Genomic DNA, 20,012 nt, shown 5'->3' with positions numbered 1-20,012 from the left:
GATTGCATTTATTGACATAATCAGTGTTGTTGTTCTTCCTCTCTCCAGTTGTATTTCTTCCCCAACTGGCACCTATGAGAGAGGGTTTCCTATTTTGTGCAAATTTCTCCTCCTTTAAGACTCCTTCTCCAAGGCGAGTCTCGATCCCTAAAAGCATTTCCTCCCTTTCATCACTTATTTTTTCTTACCTACTTTTTAAGAGACTGGTTTTCCTTTATCAGTATCTAGGGCCCATCAACATCGGTCACAAATTGGTGTCTGGAAGGTGTTCCACGTGCAATCTATCCTTTGATGGATTTGTGTGGGAGAAAGTGGACTCAGGCTCCTATTCCTCTAACATGATGAGACCCCACGGCAACCCTGGAAGATTCATTTTATTAACTGAAATCTTGTTGTTGTTCAGTCACAAAGCCATGTCAGACTCTTTGTGACCCCTTGGACTGCAGCACACAAGGCCTCTCTGCCCCTCACCATCTCCCAGGGTCTGCCTTAGATCATGTCCATGAATGGATGAAACGATACAACCTTCTCCTTATCTCTAACCCTTTTGTCCTCCTGATTTGTTTGTTTCCTAAGAATCAGTGTCTTTGCTCTTGAGTCAGTTCTTTGCTCAGGTAGTCAAAGTTTTGTAGACTCAGCTTCAGCGTCAGTGATTCTAATTCATCTTCAGTGTTGATTTCCTTTAAGTTTGACTGGCGTGATCTCCTTCCAATCCAATGGACACTCAGAAGTCATCCCCAGCAGAGCACTTTGGTGTTCTCACACCTGTACATGTCTACTAGAAAGACCATTAGTCAATATGCTTCCTTTGGTCAAGTTAGCTCTTCACTTTTCAACATGCTTACTAAATTTGTGAGCACTTTTCTTCCAGGAAGCAACTGTCTTCTAATTTTATTGCTGCCATCACCATCACAGTGAATATAGAGCCACAAAAGAGGAAATCTGTCACCTTCTGCTTTTTCCACCTTTATTTCCCATGAAGTAGTGAGACCAGATGCCATGATCTTACTTTGTGTAATACTGAAAATTCAAGGGTACTGTTTACCCTATGTTTTCCTATCAACATTGAAAATTATTTTATTATTGTACCATTGTTTTGCCCTCAGTGTTTGGATAAGATATTATTTTCTAAGAGACACTGGCCCCGGCGGTGCAGACACGAGAGACGCCAGCCCCGGCACAACCGACCACGCAAAGATGCGCGGCCGTGAGGAGCTACCCCACGCCTGAGGCCAGGGCCGGCGGCCGAGAGGAGCTACCCCACGTTCAAGGTCAGGGGGCGGCCTTGAGGAGATACCACTCGTCCAAGGTAAGGTGCAGTGGCTGCGCTTTCTTGGAGCAGCTGTGAAGATATATTCCACTCCCAAGGTAAGAGAAACCCAAATAATATGGTAGGTATTGCAACGCGGCATCAGAGGGCAGACACACTGAAATCATAATCACAGGAAACTAGTCGATCTGATCACATGGACCACAGCCGAATGTGATCCACTGGAGAAGTGAATGTCAAACCACTTCATTTCACTTGCCTTGAGAACCCCATGAACGGTATCAAGGGCAAAATGATAGGATACTGAATGAGGAATTCCCTAGGTCGGTAGGTGCCCAGTATGCTACTGGAGATCAGTGGAGAAGTAACTCTAGAAGGAATGAAGGTATGGAGCAAAAGCAAAACCAGTACCCAGTTGTGGATGTGACTGGTGATGGAAGCAAGGTCCTGTGTTGTAAAGAGCAGTATTGCATAGTAACCTGGAATGTTAGGTCCATGAATCAAGGCAAATTGGAAGTGGTCAAACAGGAGATGGCAAGAGTGAACATAGACATTCTAGGAATCAGTGAATTAAAATGGACTGGAATGGGTGAATTTAACTCAGATGACCATTATATCTACTAATGTGGGCAGGAATCCCTTAGAAGAAATGGAGTAGCCATCATGGTCAACAAAACAGTCCTAAATGCAGTACTTGGATGTAATCTTAAAAACGACAGAATGATTTCTGTTCGTTTCCAAGCAAACCATTCAATATTAGAGTAATCCAGGCCTATGCCCCAACCAGTAATAATGAAGAAGCCGAAGTTGAACGGTTCTATGAAGACCTACAAGACCTTTTAGAACTAACACTCAAAAAAGATGTCCTTTTCATTATTGGGGACTGGAATGCAAAAATAGCAAGTCAAGAAACACCTGGAGTAACAGGTAAATTTGGCCTTGGAGCACGGAACGAAGCAGGGCAAAGGCTAATAGAGTTTTGTCAAGAGAACGCACTGGTAATAGCAAACACCCTCTTCCAACACAAGAGAAGACTCTACACATGGACATCACCAGATGGTCAACACCGAAATCAGATTGATTACATTCTTTGCAGCCAAAGATGGAGAAGCTGTATACAGTTAGCAAAAACAAAAAAGCAGCTGACTGTGGCACAGATCATGAAATCCTTATTGCCAAATTCAGACTTAAATTGAAGAAAGTGGGGAAAACCGCTAGACCATTCAGTTATGACCTAAATCAAATCCCTTATGATTATACAGTGGAAGTGAGAAATAGATTTAAGGGACTAGATCTGAGAGATAGAGTGTCTGATGAACTCGGGATGGAGGTTCGTGACATTGTACAGGAGACAGGGACCAAGACCATCCCCATGGAAAATAAATGCAAAAAAAGCAAAATGGCTGTCTGAGGAGGCCTTACAAATAGCTGTGAAAAGAAGAGAAGCGAAAAGCAAAGGAGAAAAGGAAAGAAATAAGCATCTGAATGCAGAGTTCCAAGAATAACAAGGAGAGATAAGAAATCCTTCCTCAGTGATCAATGCAAAGAAAGAGAGGAAAACAACAGAATAGGAAAAATAAGAGATCTCTTCGAGAAGATTAGAGATTCCAAGGGAACATTTCATGCAAAGATGGGCTCGATAAAGGACAGAAATGATATGGACCTAACAGAAGCAGAAGATATTAAGAAGAGGGGACAAGAATACACAGAAGAACTGTACAAAAAAAATCTTCACAACCAAGATAGTCGCGATAACGTGATCACTGACCTAGAGCCAGATACCTTGGAATGTGAAGTCAAGTGGGCCTTGGAGAGCATCACTACGAACAAAGCTAGTGGAGGTGATGGAATTCCAGTTGAGCTATTTCAAATCTTGAAAGGTGATGCTGTGCAAGTGCTGCACTCAAAATGCCAGCAAATTTGGAAAACTCAGCAGTGACCACAGGTCTGGAAAATGTCAGTCTTCATTCCAATCCCAAAGAAAGGCAATGCCAAAGAATGCTCAAACTACCGCACAATTGCACTCATCTCACACGATAGTAAAGTCATGCTCAAAATTCTCCAAGGCAGGCTTCAGCAACATGTGAACCGTGAACTGCCAGATGTTCAAGCAGGTTTTAGAAAAGGCAGAGGAACTAGAGATCAAATAGCAAACATGTTCTGGATCATGGAGAAAGCAAGAGAGTTCCAGAAAAACATCTATTTCTGCTTCATTTACTATGCCAAAGTCTTTCACTGTGTGGATCACAATAAACTGTGGAGCATTCTGAAAGAGATGGGAATACCAGACCACCTGACCTGCCTCTTGAGAAACCTGTATGCAGGTCAGGAAGCAACAGTCAGAACTGTACATGGAACAACAGACTGGTTCCAAATAGGAAAAGGAGTCCATCAAGGATGTATATCGTCATCTTGCTTATTTAACTTATATGCAAAGTACATCGTGAGGAACACTGGGCTGGAAGAAGCACAAGCTGAAATCAAGATTTCTGGGAGAAATATCAATAACCTCAGATATGTAGATGACATTACCCTTATGGCAAAAAGTGAAGAGGAACTCAAAAGCCTCTTCATGAAAGAGGAGAGTGAAAAGGTTGGCTTGAAGCTCAACTTTCAGAAAACAAAGCTCATGACATCTGGTCCCATCACTTCATGTGAAATAGATGGAAAAACAGTGGAAACAGTGTCAGACTTTATTTTGTTGGGCTCCAAAATCACTGCGGATGTTGATTGCAGCCATGAAATTAAACGGCGCTTACTCCTTGGAAGGAACGTGATGACCAACCTAGATAGTATATTAAAAAGCAGAGACATTACTTTGCCAACAAAGGTCCATCTAGTCAAGGCTATGGTTTTTCCCGTGGTCATGTATGGATGTGAGAGTTGGACTGTGAAGAAAGCTGATCACCGAAGAATTGATGCTTTTGAACTGTGGTGTTGGAAAAGACTCTTGAGAGTCCCTTGGACTGCAAGGAGTTCCAACCAGTCCATTCTAGAGGACATCAATCCTGGGTGTTCATTGGAAGGACTGATGCTAAAGCTGAAACTCCAATACTTTGGCCATCTCATGCGATGAGTTTACTCACTGGAAAAGACTCTGATGCTGGGAAAATTTGGGGGCGGGAGGAGAAGGGGATGACAGAGAATGAGATGGCTGGATGGCATCACCGACTCAATGGACATGAATTTGAATGAACTCCAGGAGTTGTTGATAGGGAGGCTGGCGTGCTGTGATTCATGGAGCCGCAGAGAGTCGGACACGACTGAGCAACTGAATTGAACTGAACTGATTCTAAAATAATCGTTACTCATTATATATAATACTGCTGCTTTAAGTTTCCTGTTGGAGCATTTGTGCCACGCTTCTGTGACAACTCTGTAAAATGTTGATAAAATGCACAGCCTATAAGACATTTCTCTATTAACATAATAAATTGAGCCTGATCATGTTATCTAGTTAGGTTTCCTCTAATGTGGCAACTACAGAAATTCAAAGGAGGACAAAAAATAAGGATATGATGTGGAGGGGGGCAGGAAGCTGAACCCCTGTTAGATGAAGGGAGAGAAATTTTGATCATCAATGATTTCTATTGAAATATTTGGTACCAGAATTTTAAAGGGATGAAAGAAAAATGTATACATTGAATTATGGAGAAGTCTTTTAATGTACAAATCATATAATTTCAAAGTTCAGCTAGCCAGAAGAGCCTGATTTTGATCTATGCACAATGCAGACTGCATCTGTTTTACACATTAATTTGAATGTTTAAAATTGTATCCAACATGAGGAGAGCAACAGTTTTCTTAGAACAATCAGTTCAGTTCAGTCACTCAGTCGTGTCCGACTCTTTGTGACCCCATGTATCACAGCACGCCAGGCCTCCCTGTCCTTCACCAGCTCTCGGAGTTCACTCAAACTCATGTCCATCAAATCGGTGATGCCATCCAGCCATCTCATTCTCTGTCGTACCCTTCTCCTCCAGCCCCCAATCCTTCCCAGCATCAGAGTCTTTTCCAGTGAGTCAGCTCTTCGCATGAGGTGGCCAAAGTATTCGAGTTTCAGTTTTAGCATCAGTCCTTTCAATGAACACCCAGGATCTATCTCCTTTAGAATGGACTGATTGGATCTCTTTGCAGTCCAAGGGATTCTCAAGAGTGTTTTCCATCACTACAGTTCAAAAGCATCAATTCTTCGGCGATCAACTTTCTTCACAGTCCAACTGTCACATTCATCCATGACCACTGGAAAAACCATAGCCTTGACTAGACGGACCTTGGTTGGTAAAGTAATGTCTCTGGTCTTCAATATGCTGTCTAGGTTGGTCGCAACTTTCCTCCCAAGGAGTAAGTATCTTTTTAACTTCATGGCTACAATCAGCATCCACAGTGATTTTGGAGCCAAAAAAAACCCAAGTCTGACACTGTTTCCCCATTTATTTCCTGTGAAGTGATGGGACCAAATGCCATGATCTTTGTTTTCTGAATGTTGTGCTTCAAGCTAACCTTTTCACTCTCTTTCGCTTTCATCAAGAGGCTTTTTAGTTCCTCTTCACTTTCTGCCATAAGGGTGGTGTCTTCTGCATCCCTGAGGTTATTGATATTTCTCCCGGCAATCTTGATTCCAGCTCGTGCTTCTTCCAACCCAGCGTTCCCCATGGTGTACTCTGCATAGAATTTAAACATGGAAGGTGACGATATACAACCTTGATGTACTCCTTTTCCTATTTGGAACCAGTCTGTATCTCTAAGTAAAAATGAGAGTTGCGGTTTTATGGGCTCAAGTTGTTCTCATATGTATGAACCCCATCTCTATTACAGAAAGAATAGTGGAAGATCAGCTCATTTAAGGGACAATCTTTCAGCAATAGGATCTATATTATTCAGCCTGAAAGTTATTAAGTAATATTGGACTTCCCAAACAGTTCATTTACGATCTTGGGAGCAAGCAAACTGTTTGACAACCTAAATAAAGTTGTCTAAAATTGTATTTTGACATATACACATATAAGTGCATATGTGTATGTATGGGTGTGTATATATATATATAATGTACAATGGCTTTTAATTCCTGTTCAGCAAAACAGCGATGGAAAAAAATTAAAACCCAAAAGTAGAATGCTTCAAACGTCTACTCGGTTATTGAATATACGTAAGTGGAAATACTTCCAAATATGTTTCTTTGGCTGCGTCTAAAATATGAGGACTCCTTTATACCACTCCCCTCTTTCCTTTTAATAAATATCTACTAATATTCAAATGTTTGTGAAGATTTAATGACAAAAATAAACAGTTATAGAAATATATATATGTATATATATGCATATATATATACATAATAGATATACAGATATCTATAAAATGGACATGTTTGCACAACAGAAAATATTGATACCAAGCTTAGATGACAGAATTATTTCCCACTCCATCTCATCATGAAAGAGCCAACGTTGTTGTTGACTCAAACACTCCAAGAGCTGCGGAACCTGAATAAAAATCGAACCTGCAACTGGGATTCTCAGTTACATATGATCACGCTCTAAACTCAACACTTAATTTCCTTTCTTGTTCTAAGCAGTCCCTTCTTAAGATAGAAAAGTATGAAAACCAAGAGAGAGAAATAGGAGATTCTAGACTTCTTCATGTTCCAAGAGTAACTGTAATCGAAGAAACTAGAAAAGACAGAAACAAAGGAAAATAATCAAGCGATATAGAATAATCATGATTTAGCCATTAAGCAAAGTCAAGGATCTTTAGTTCCTCCTCAAGGTCCATAGATAACTTTCTGAGCAATATCCTGTGAACAGTTTTGGAGATACTAAAGCCCCAACCAGGCTGAAATGTAAGTACCTAGACCACTGAGTAGTGGAAGTTCAGCTCGATTAAGGGACAGCCTTTCACATAGTAATAGGAACCAGATGGTCAATGATGTTGACTCCCAATATCCTCAGTAACAGGCCACTAGTAGAATGTCCCCAAACTATATCACAAACCCCATGCCCAACCTCACTCTGTCATTAAAATCATTCCTCTGAAAGTATTCGGGGAGTGTGGGTCTTTGAAGCACCAGCTGCTAGGACACCTTGCTTTGTTCTATTGCACAGAAGTGAGTAACCCAAGTTTGGTAGGCTAAGAGTTCAGTTCCGTTCATTTAGTTCAGTTCAGTCGCTCAGTGTAGTCCGACTCTTTGCAACCCCATGAATCACAGCATGCCAGTCTTCCCTGTCCATCACTAACTCCTGGAGTTTACTCAAACCCGCCTCCATTGAGTCTGTGATGCCATCTAGCCATCTCATTCTCGGTCGTCCCCTTCTCCTCATGCCTTCAATCCCTACCAGCATCAGAGTCTTTTCCAGTGAGTCAAGTCTTCACATGAGGTGGCCAAAATATTGGAGCTTCAGATTCAGCATCAGTCCCTCCAATGAACATCCAGGACTGATCTCATTTAGAATGGACTGGTTGGATCTCCTTGCAGTCCAAGGGACTCTCAAGAGTCTTCTCCAACACCATAGTTCAAAAGCATCAATTGTTTGATGATCAGCTTTCTTCACAGTCCAACTCTCACATCCATATATGACCACTTTAAAAGCCATATCCTTGACTAGATGAACCATTGGTGTCAAAGTAATGTCTCTGCTCTTTAATATGCTATCAAGCTTGGTCAAAACTTTCCACCCAAGTAGTAACCTTCTTTTAATTTCATGGCTAGAATCAGCATCCGCAAGTGATTTTGGAGCCCAAAAAATAAAGTCTGACACTGTTACCCTATTTCCGATGAAGAGATGGGACCAGATGCCATGATCTTACTTTTCTGAATGTTGGCTTCAATCCAACTTTTTCACTCTCCTCTTTCACTTTCATCAGAGACTTTTTGGTTACTCTTCAATTTCTGCAATAAGTGTGATGTCATCTTCATATCTGAGGTTATTGATATTTCTCGTGGCAATCTTAATTCCAGCCTGTGCTTCTTCCAGCCAGCGTTCCTCATGATGTACTCTGCATAGAAGTTAAATAAGCAGGGTGACAATCTACCACCTTGACGTACTTCTTTTCTGATTTGGAACCTGTCTGCTGTTCAATGTCCAGTTTTAATTGTTGCTTCCTGACTTGCATACAGGTTTCTCAAGAGGCAGGGTAGGTGGTCTGGTATTCCCATCTCTTTCAGAATTTTCCAAATTTTATTGTGATCCACACAGTGAAAGGCTTTGGCATAGTCAATGAAGCAGAAATAGATCTTTCTCTGCAACTCTCTTGCTTTTTCCATGATCCAGCGGATTTTGGCAATTTGATCTCTGGTTCCTCTGCCTTTTCTAAAACCAGCTTGAACAACTGGAAGTTCACCGTTCACGTATTGCTGAAGCCTGGCTTGGAGAATTTTGAGCATGACTTTACTAGCATGTGAGATGAGTGCTGTTGTGCAGTCGTTTAAGCATTTTTTGGCATTACCTTTCTTTGGGATTGGAATGAAGACTGACCTTTTCCAGTGCTGTGGCCACTGCTGCTTTTTCCAAATTTGCTGGCACATTGAGTGTAGCACTTTCACAGCATCATCTTTCAGGATTTGAAATAGCTCAACTGGAATTCTGTCACCTCCACTAGCTTTGTTCATAGTGAAGCTTTCTAAGGCCCACTTGACTTCATCTTCACTTGACTTCATTCCAAGATGTCTGGCTATAGGTTATTGATCACATCATCGTGATTATCTTGGTTGTGAAGATCTGTTTTGTACAGTCTTCTGTGTATTCGTGCCACCTCTTCTTAATATCTGCTGCTTCTCTTAGATCCATACGATTTCTGTCTTTTATCGAGCCATCTTTTCTTGAAATTTTCCCTTGATGTCTCTAATTTCTTGAAGAGATTTCTTGTTTTTCCTATTGTGTTGTTTTCCTCTGTTTCTTTGCATTGATCGCTGAGCAAGGCTTTCTTATATTTCCTTGTTATTCTTTGGAACTCTGCATTCAGATGCTTATACCTTTTTTTTTCTCCTTTGTTTTTTGCTTCTTTTCTTTTCACAGCTATTTGTAAGGCCTCCCCAGACAGCCATTTTCCTTTTTTGCATTTCTTTTCAATGGGGATGATCTTGGTCCCTGTCTCCTGTACAATGTCATGAACCTTTGTCCATAGTTCTTCAGGCACTCTATCTATTAGATCTAGTCCCTTAAATCTATTTCTCATTTCCACAGTATAATCATAAGGGATTTGATTTAGGTCATATCTGAATGGTTTAGTGGTTTTCCCTATTTTCTTCAATTTAAGTCTGAATTTGGCAATAAGGAGTTTATGATCTGAGTCACAGTCTGCTCTGGTCTTGTTTTGGCTAACTTTATAGAATTTCTCCATCTTTGGCCCCAAAAATACAATCAATCTGGTTTGGTGTCGACCATATGGTGATGTCCATATGTAGAGTCTTCTCTTCTGTTTCTGAAAGGTGTTATTTGCTATGACCAGTGTGTTCTCATGGCAAAACTGTATTAGCCTTTGCCCTGTTTCATTCCGTGCTCCAAGGCCAAATTTGCCTGTTACCCCAGGTGTTTCTTGACTTCCTACTTTTGCATTCCAGTCCCCTATAATGAAAAGGACATGTTTTATGAGTGTTAGTTCTAGAAGGTCTCATAAGCCTCATAGAACCATTCAACTTAGGCTTTTTCAGTGTTACTGGTTGGGGCATAGGCTTGGATTACTGTAATATTGAATGGTTTGCCTTGGAAACGAACAGAGATCATTCTGTTCATTTGGAGATTGCATCCAAGTACTGCATTTCGGACTCTTTTGTTAACCATGATGAATACTCCTTTTCTTCTAAGGGATTTCTGCCCACAGTAATATATATCATAGTCATCTGGGTTAAATTCACCCATTCCAGTCCATTTGAGTTCACTGATTCCTAGAACATCTACGTTCACTCTTGCGATCTTCTGTTTGACCACTTCCAATTTGCCTTGATTCATGGACCTAACATTCCAGGTTCCTATGCAATATTGCTCTTTGCAGCATCGGACCTTGCTTATATTTCCAGTCACATCCACAACTGCGTATTGGTTTTGCTTTGGCTCCATCCCTTCATTTTTTTCTTAAGTTATTTCGCCGCTGATTTCCAGTAGCTTATTGGGCACCTACCGATCTGGGGAGCTCCTCTTTCAGTATCCTATTATTTTGCCTTTTCATACTGTTTTTGGGGTTCTCGATGCAAGTATACTAAAGTGGTTTGCCATTCCCTTCTCCAGTAGACCACATTCTGTCAGACCTCTTCACCATGACCCTCCCATCTTGGGTGGCCCCTCACAGCATGGCTTAGTTTCATTGAGTTACAGAAGGCTGTAGTCCATGTGATAGGATCTACTAGTTTTCTATGACCACGATTTCAGGGTGTCTGCCCTCTAACACCCTCTCGCAATACCTACCATCATATTTGGGTTTCTCCTACCTTGGTTGTGGGGTATCTCTTCAAGGATGCTCCAGCAAAGCGCAGACACTGCACCTTACCTTGGACGAGGGATATCTCTTCATGGCCACGCCTCCTGATCTTGAATGTGGAGTAGCTCCTCTCAGCCCTCCTGTGCCCGCACAGCCAGTGGCACTTGGACGTGGAGTAGTTCCTTTTGCCAGCTGCCCGTGGCCTCGGACATGGGGTAAATCCTCTCGGCCACCAACGCTGGCCTCTGTCATGGGGTAGCTCCTCTTGGATGCCGCCGAGAATCATTTTTATTTCAGAAACCAAATAGATTTACTGATGTGATTTATCCATATAAAAATTCTTTAGAAATGAGATTTTACAGGCTTATGGTTTTGGTTGCTATTTATGTAAGGAAACTGTATTTTAAGTTGATGCTGAAGTAAGCACTGGTTGAACATTACCCTTAAATTTCTAGGAGACCAGTGACGTTGTGATGTCACAGCTACCCTTCAATTGCTAGGAGACCAGTGTCTTTTGGAACCACTGTGATCATCTAGGGAGTTTCTCACTTAGGCCAGCAAGCAGCATTTGAACTTGCTGTGTGTAAAATCAGAAAAATGAGGAAAGTATCTGAAGAAAGATTTTTCTGAGATGGCACATATTTCTTCAGAAATTCAAGATGTGCCTCCTAATGATGAATCCACTGGTTCAGAAACCTCTATCAGACCTTTGTATGATTATACACTTGTTGGGGACTCGGTTTTGTGATCTCTTATTGAAGAATATGCTTTTCAGGCTTTGTCTGAGGAAGTTCTGAAAAAATGCCACGTTACATATTTTCTGTCTCTGAAACAGGTGAGCTGAATGATTTTATTTCACTCATCTTTCCACAAAAATTGTGGAATATAGTTGAAAGTGATCAATTTGAATCTATTTGGTGGGATGAGAGTGGCACTTGTAAAGTGATCAATGAAGAACTCTTCAAGAAAGAAGTCTTGGAAAGAAAGGCACCTTTCAGAATATTTGAAAATAATAATATGAAAAGGTTAGTTCGACAGCTGAACCTTTATGGGTTTAGTAAAAAGTGACAACCTCTTCAAAGATCTGCTTCACTACCTGCATTTCTGGAAGAAGAAAACATCATCTCTGTTTTGAGCAAGGTATTCCAAAATTTTCACTTACTGGCAATATGTAAGATTAAATCATGTGACCTAGAAACCATGTTGGAGAAGGAAATGGCAACCCACTCCAGTGTTCTTGCCTGGAGAATCCCAGGGACGGAGGAGCCTGGTGGGTTTCCGTCTATGGGGTCACACAGAGTCGGACATGACTGAAGTGACTTAGCAGCAGCAGAAAGCATGATACCATATGTAGCTAAAACGGAATTCAAAATTGAGATAGCAATTTGTTGAAAAAGCTTTATTTTTTAAAGTTGAGAACAGCTGGAGGATATAATATTTGATGTTTAACAAACTTTCCAATCAACTTGAAACAAGATACGAGTCTTGAAGCTACTTAAAGTGGTATTTACTATGTATATATATACAACGTATTTTTAGTTGAGGAGCATATTTGTTTCTCACATGTTAGCTGTTAAAACTACTCTGGAGGCGTTTAATTTGATGAAATTTAATTGGTATCTTTAAAGGAATTTTTTTTCTTTTCTAATTTTATTTATTTTAATTGGAGGCTAATTACTTTACATTATCATATTGGCTTTGCCATACATTGACATGAAACTGCCCCAGGTGTACATGTGTTCCCCATCTTGAACCCCCTCCCACCTCCTTCCCATCCCATCTCTCCAGTTCATCCCAGTACACCAGTCCAGCACATCCTGTATCATGCATTAAACCTGGACTTTTGATTCATTGCACATATGATAATATACATGTTTCAATGCCATTCTCCCAAATCATCCCACCCTTGGCCTCTCCTACAGAGTCCAAAAGATTGTTCTATACATCTGTGTCTCTCTTGCTGTCTTGTTTACAGGGGTATCGTTATCACCTTTCTAAATTCCATATATATGCTTTAGTATACTGTATTGGTGTTTTTCTTTCTGCCTTACTTCACTCTGTATAATAGTTTCCAGTTTCATCCACCTCATTGGAACTGATACAAATGTATTTTTAATGGCTGAGTAAGACTCCATTGTGTATATGCACCACAGCTTTCTTATCCATTCGTCTGCAGATGGACATGAAGGTTGCCTCCACATACTGGTTATTATAAACTGTGCTGCGATAAACATTGGAGTATATGTGTCTCTTTTAATTCTGGTTTCCTCGGTGTGTACACCCAGGCGTGTGATTGCTGGGTCTTATGGCAGCTCTACTTCCAGTTTTTGAAGGAATCTCCACACTCTTCTCCATAGTGTTTGTGCTGTTTGTATTCCCACCAACAATGTAAGAGGGTTCCCTTTTTTCCACACCCTCTCCAGCATTTATTGCTTGTAGACTTTGGGATATAATCCATTCTGACTGATGCAAAATGGTACCTCATTGTGGTTTTGACTTGCATTTCTCTGATTATGAGTGATGTTGAGCATCTTTTCATGTGTTTGTTAGCCATCTGTATGAAGGAATAAGCTTTCATAGTTTACCTTTTATGGCAGTTATACCTTGGTTTATAAAGAAACTAAGTAATTGTATCCTTTGACTTTAGTTACAGATCTACTATAATCCAAATTTCAAAAGAGGCTATCGTCAACTTTTAGTGAGAATAAAAAGAAGAGTTGGGAATAATAAGTGTGTCTGCAATATTTTCATTAGTTCGAGATTGCAAGAAGAAGCATGTTAAAGCAAGTGTCAACATAGATGATCGTAACTCTGATTTTCTTCCTGAAACTAGTGGAGAAAGTACATTTTCAACCTCCACCAGTTTAACTGTGTCTTTCATACAAAAGCCTCGCACCAACCAGATAGTCGCTAATACAAGAGCTCTAGCTCTGTGTCAATTACCTTCCCCATCATCAATATCAGTTAGCCAAACAGAACAGATTGTGGGAGATCAATTGTTCTTTTAAATCAGTTGAGCATTTTTAAGTGGCACTCACATAGCAGCTACACTCAGGTAAATGGCCACGTTGAGGACTTGCCTACTACAACTACATCGACTTCTCAGAACTGTATCATATTTCCATTACAGAGCAGTTATTCTGGGCTGATGGTGGAGCCTTCTAAGTTTCCAGATAGACATAGTGATATGTCAGCCCATGACAGTAATTTTCGTGATCTTCAAAAGAAAGGCAACTCATGGCCCTCAGTGCCAACGATCACGTATACATATGCCTCCTCTCTTTCAAGTCAACTCATCAAGAATCATCGTTATGTGAAAACCATGCTAATTAAAACGGACCTATCAAATAAATATCAGATTATGGAGCTTATTGCAGATTGAAATTTTTGTTGGAAGATGTCAACAAATACCTACAATTCTTGTATTTGAACAATAAAGTTACATGTTCATCTTCATAGTTTCATTTTCTTTTTTCAAACAATGAAGAGAAAAAATGAGGCCTTAGGTTAATGTCTGGCTATTTTACTGCACTGTGTTATAAACTCTTCAGAAAAAGAAAACATTCATTATGCATCCTAGGTCAATGACACCTGATCTAATATTTGTAAGCAAGAAAATGAGAACAAAGGGAAAAGAGGTAATGGATGTAACGTGATTTCTGAAATCGTCCCTGCTGGAATGAACTGTGTCTACATAAGGAGTGTATGGGTGAAGGAAGTGTTACAAATAAAATCAGAAAAATGGAAATGTACAGTACATAACTTAGTGCATTCACAGTTACATTATATTCTATTAGATACTGGTAGAGTCTTAAAAGGGTAGACAGCAGGTTAGCTTCAGTATAGATTTTCATTATGTACTTGAAAATATAAAATCATGATCATCAAAATCATGATCACCACTGTACTGTCACTGTGATACCAAAGATAACATGACATAATCAGTGACTGGCCGATGGTCAGCACAAGATATGTATTTTACAAGTGATATTGTATAGGGTCATTTTTGCTCTGCTGTCATTAAGTGAAAGTGAAGTAGCTCACTCGTGTCCAACACTTTGCGACCCCCGTGGACTGTAGCCTTCCAGGTTCCTCCATCCATGGGATTTTCCAAGCAAGGATACTGGAGTCGGTTGCCATTTCCTTCTTCAGGGATCTTCCTGACCCAGGGATTGAACCCGTGTCTCCCATATTGCAGGCTGACGCTTTATTGTCTGAGCCACCAGTGAAGATGCTGTCTTTAAGGAACGCCTTTATATCCTGACACCAAGATTCCACCCTATATTTCCTAATGCATGTTTAAATGTTGCTTATCTGTTCCCACAGAGACAGAATAAATTCCTAGTGGTGATTGCAGCACATCAGTGTGATTAACAAGTTCCGTGAAGATATGGTATCTTTTTTCCTTAATAATTTCATTATCTTTCTCTTATACTGTGCTTCCGGAGCTACAATCACTCAACCTAGTTTCAGTCATGCTAAGCCCCTTCTCACAACTTTGTCTCAACTCTTTCTTGGGGCTGGAAGGAACTGCCATTTGCCTTCCTACCAAGTTGAGCCCAGATATCAGGTCTTCAGTGTGTTTTGGGTCTACTCTCTTTATGTATCTTTCACATCAGCTAAAATTAGAGCCTACAAATGATACATTTTAAGTACTTACTAAGTTATCAATAAAGAAATGTCATAACCAATCAAATGCTATATACATTACTTGACATATTCCTATAACCTTCATTATTATCATAATTGGCCTTTCCTCTTTACCGATAATTTTTTCCAAGTTGATAAATATTTACTATATTTACATGAATGTCAAATGTGGGAATTCAAATTATAAAATGACTGCTGCTCTCATGAAATTTAGAGTCTATAAGAACCCATTCTAAGCATGTGTTTTAGGCCCCAGTGCCCTAAAATTCAATAGTAGTTGTGGAGACATGTATATAAAAAAAGAAGAAGCATTAATTTTAATAATCTAGAAAAGCCATGGAGTAAGCAGGGATCAATATCAATGGTTGATCCCTAATATATTTCACAACGAAATACTCTGAACAAAGTGTCTGCTTGTTGGATTATCCGGATATAATGAACACTACCTAGAAATCTTTGCAATCTCAAACTTGGGGTCATTCCTTTAGATGATGGTGGCAACATCAAGTCAGATCCCTGTTTTGGGATGGTTACCTACCTAGGACAACACCAAGTTAAGTTCACCACTTTCATTCTTGCAGCTAATGAATAGTGAAATCTGTGGAATATCTGTGTAGATAAGAGAGTGGTCCACAAACACACTTTTTCTTTCACTGAAAAATTACATTCACTGCAGGTGAGAATGCCATGTTTAGAGAAGTGAGCATTTTGAAGCAATGGTAAGTGTTATTGAAATTGGTGTCCTTAGTTATGATTTCAAGTCCAAAGTTTAATGCTCTTTTTTAAAAAAAATTTCAGGTTTTTTATGAAACTAAAAGATGCTTACTCCTTGGAAGGAAAGACATGATGAACTAGATAACATATAAAAAGCAGAGACATTACTTTGCCAACCATGGTCCATGTAGTCAAGGCTATGGTTTTTTCCAGTGGTCATGTATGGATGTGAGAGTTAAACTGTGAAGAAAGCTGATCGCCAAAGAATTGATGCTTTTGAACTGTGGTGTTGGAAAAGACTCTTGAGAGTCCCTTGGAATGCAAGGAGATCCAACAAGTTCATTCTAAGGGAGATCAGTTCTGAGTGTTCATTGGAATGACTGGTGCTGAAGCTGAAACTCCAATACTTTGGCCACCTCATGCGAAGAGTTGACTCATTGGAAAAGACTCTGATACTGGGAGGGATTTGGGGCAAGAGGAGAAGGGGAAAACAGAGAATGAGATGACTAGATGGACATGAGTTTGAGATGGACAGGGAGGTCTGGTATGCTGTGATTCATGGGGTCGCAAAGAGTCAGACAGGAGTGAGCGACTGAACTGACTAACTGACTGATGATGTAGTCAAATTTGCATCCTTTGAGCAACATCACCTTAAAGGTGATTCTATTTCCTATTTCATTGCCATGTACTGATTATTCGTTCTCAGTCCCTTTTTCCTTCTTTTCATGTCTTGCTTTGAGTGGCAGTTCCTTCTCAAAAAGAACAGGAATGATCCACTTAGTCCTCTGTGATAACTTGGAAAAGACATGGACAAGGACATTCAATATATCATGTTCAAAAGCTACTGTTTTGTTTCCTCCTGAAACAAAAACAGTACTAACCTGTACTAACATTATTAACCTGTACTTCAATTGACCTACCAAGGGAAACCTGGTTACATGGTCCATTAGCTTTGTTATCAATTCCCATATGGCTTTAAAATATCAGTACCTGTAATTCTCCAAAGCTTATAGAGAAAACAGCTCAATACCTTAGGGAAGCATTGTACATGAATTCAATTTTCTTTCATTTATGTATTTACTTTATAACTGGTTCCTAAAATTGTAAAACTGAAAACAAAAAATTATGTGAGGTAAATACCAAAGATTGGGGTAAAAAGTAGAAAAATTGATGGGAGAAGGTCGGGGGATAAAATCGGATGCTTAAAATATAACAAGCAAATGTGGCACTGAAGGGCCTAAAGAGGTCAATATAACTTCAATATTGTTACACTACAAAATTATTTTCATTTTATCAAATCACAGAATAGTTTTTGATGCAAAATATTCTAAGATCCCATGGGATGTAGATCAAAGTTCTATTTTTTGAAACATTCTGATTTAAAATGTCACTAGAGTGAAATCATTTAACTACAAAACAACTTCCAACATTAAGCCTAGAAACAGATAACAGAGAGTCCGGTGCATTTCATAGGTGACCTTCAGTGAGTCTTTCGGGTTTCTTTTTCTTTCATAATTGTGTTTTGGGCATGTAAGATTGTGACTCTGCTTGTGTGTGTGTGTGTATGTGTGTGTGTATCAGATTAAGAATGTGATTGTGAGTGTACGTCTGGGTTCTCTTTTGGACTTTTAAAAAGTTAGAGATTTTGGCTGAAGAAATGGCTAATTCAATACTATAAAGAGGCACAAATTAAAATGCACATTCAAAAGTCGGTTTTAGTATTTCAAAGTACAAGACAAATGGATGAGTCTCAGAGAGTGAAAGCATTTCTATAATAACCAAAGTACTCCACCCTAAGATATTTAAAATCTATGGCACTGTCACAATCAGCCCAGCAAAAGTTGAGAGGGGCCTTAGAAGTCTGTGATGTCTGGCAATAACAAAAACACCCACGCACTAATTTGGCACTACCAGAGAAGCTAAGTAGATGCGTGGAGTTTCAACCAGGCCTTCCTGTAACAGGATACTACCTTCCTATAAGAGGCGGCACCCTCACCAATATGAATAACATTCTTAGGGATTAAAGAAACTAATGATGAAATCTGTAATTCTGTTCTCACATGGTAGAAGTGGCCTTCCCCTTCATAAGGGTATCAGTTAAAATAGACAATTAAATAGAAGGAAGTGATACCATGGCCCACATACTTCTTAGATAAAATCTTAAATATCCAAGCCTTACCACACTGTTAAGATGATGACTATACAGGAATTCTGGTTTCAGCTCTGTGTGGCAATCATCATATAATGGCACTGAAACATGTGTATTATCAAATGTGCAACAAATCGCCAGTCCAGGTTTGATGCATGATACAGGATGCTCGAGGCTGTTATACTGGGATAAACCAGAGGAATGGGATGGGGAGGGAGGAGGGAATGGGGTTCAAGATGGGAAACACATGTGCACCTGGGGAAAATTCATGTCAATGTATGCCAAAACCAATACAATAATGCAAAGTAATTAGCCTCCAATTAAAATAAATAAATAAAAAGAATGTATGAATATTTTAGATGCACTGATAGTGCAAATCAATTAAGGCAAAAGTCTTGAGATCTGATTCAAAGAGGAAAACTGTGTACTCCCTGTCTTCAGTTTCATGGGACTTCACATACATTCATACAGTTCCACAATTCTCAACCCTCATCTGAAGACAAAAACTGTGACATTAAAAGAGGAATGGTCTATTTACAGAGAAGGCAAGTAGCAAAGTTTAAATGGATCCAGTCTCCTACCTACATCCATGCTCAGTAATATAACCCCTTGTAATCTTTCCTAACGGTAACTAGGATACACAAGTCAAAGATGCTTCTCCCAGGATTACAGAGTTTGATTGAGAAGATATAAGTTTGCTTAATTCTCACCTCATTATTAAGATCAAATATCATGCCTGTTAACACATCAGAAGATGGGAAGCTCTAGCAGATACTTACAGACAATACCTGCTTCTGCCTAAGACCAAGGCTGTAGATCCAAGTGGCAGATGAGATAAGGTTTCCGTCTCAGGATACCACATGACACCATAGGAGTTCTCCTTTTCTGGAATCTCTCCAAATACATTGTGAGAAGTACAATGTGAGAGAGGGAAAGAAGGAAACCGACAAGAGCTTTGTTCTTTCTAATTGTCCTGAATATCATTTATCATCCCAGGTACAATGACAGGCTTAACATGCTATCTGAACTATCTCCCAGCACTGCCAAGACTACATTTTGATGTAGTTCAGTCACTCAGTCTTGTCTGACTCTTTGTGATTCCATGTACAGCAAGAACCTGGGGCTCGCCTGCCCTTCAAATCTCCCAGAGCTTTCTCAAATCCTTAACCTTTGAGTCAGTGATGCTTTGTGCCATCTCGCCCTCTGCAATTCCCTTCTTCTGTGCCCAATCTTTCCCAGCATCGGTTTCTTCCCAGTGATTTTGCTCTAGGCCTCATGTGGCCGATATATTGGCTCTTCATGTTCAGCATCAGTCCGTCTGAGACAGTCAGAGATGGTTTCCTTCACGCTTTTCCAGTTTGAACTCCATGCTCACCACAGAACTCTCCCACATCTTCTCCAGGCGTTGTTGCAAAGCATCAATATTATGGCACTCAGTTCTTGTGGTTCTGCTCATTCCTCCACTCGTTCCTCCTGAAAATCAACTTTGACTAGTCAGGTCTTTTTCAGTAATCTCTCAGCTTTTCAACATGGTGTCTAGATGGGTCACAGCTTTTCATCAAAGTGCAAGTCTTTTAAATTTCATGGCTGCAGTCAAATCGGCAATGATATCGGGAGTCAAGAAAGAGAAACCTGCCACTAATTCAATTGTATCCCATCAATACATCTCAAAATGAAGGAACCAAATTCCATGAGCTTATTTTTTGTGAGTGTTTGTTTTTATATTGAGCTTTAATCCAGCTTTTTCACTCTCCCCTTTCACCTTCATCAGAAGGCTCTTTACTTCCTGGTATATTTCAGCCATTTGTGTGTTGTCAT

This window comes from Moschus berezovskii, chromosome Y, assembly GCF_049115385.1.
Source record: "Moschus berezovskii isolate FMDL1 chromosome Y, NW_MosBer_1.0, whole genome shotgun sequence".
NCBI lineage: Eukaryota > Metazoa > Chordata > Mammalia > Artiodactyla > Moschidae > Moschus > Moschus berezovskii.
Note: the sequence above shows the minus strand (reverse complement) of the source record.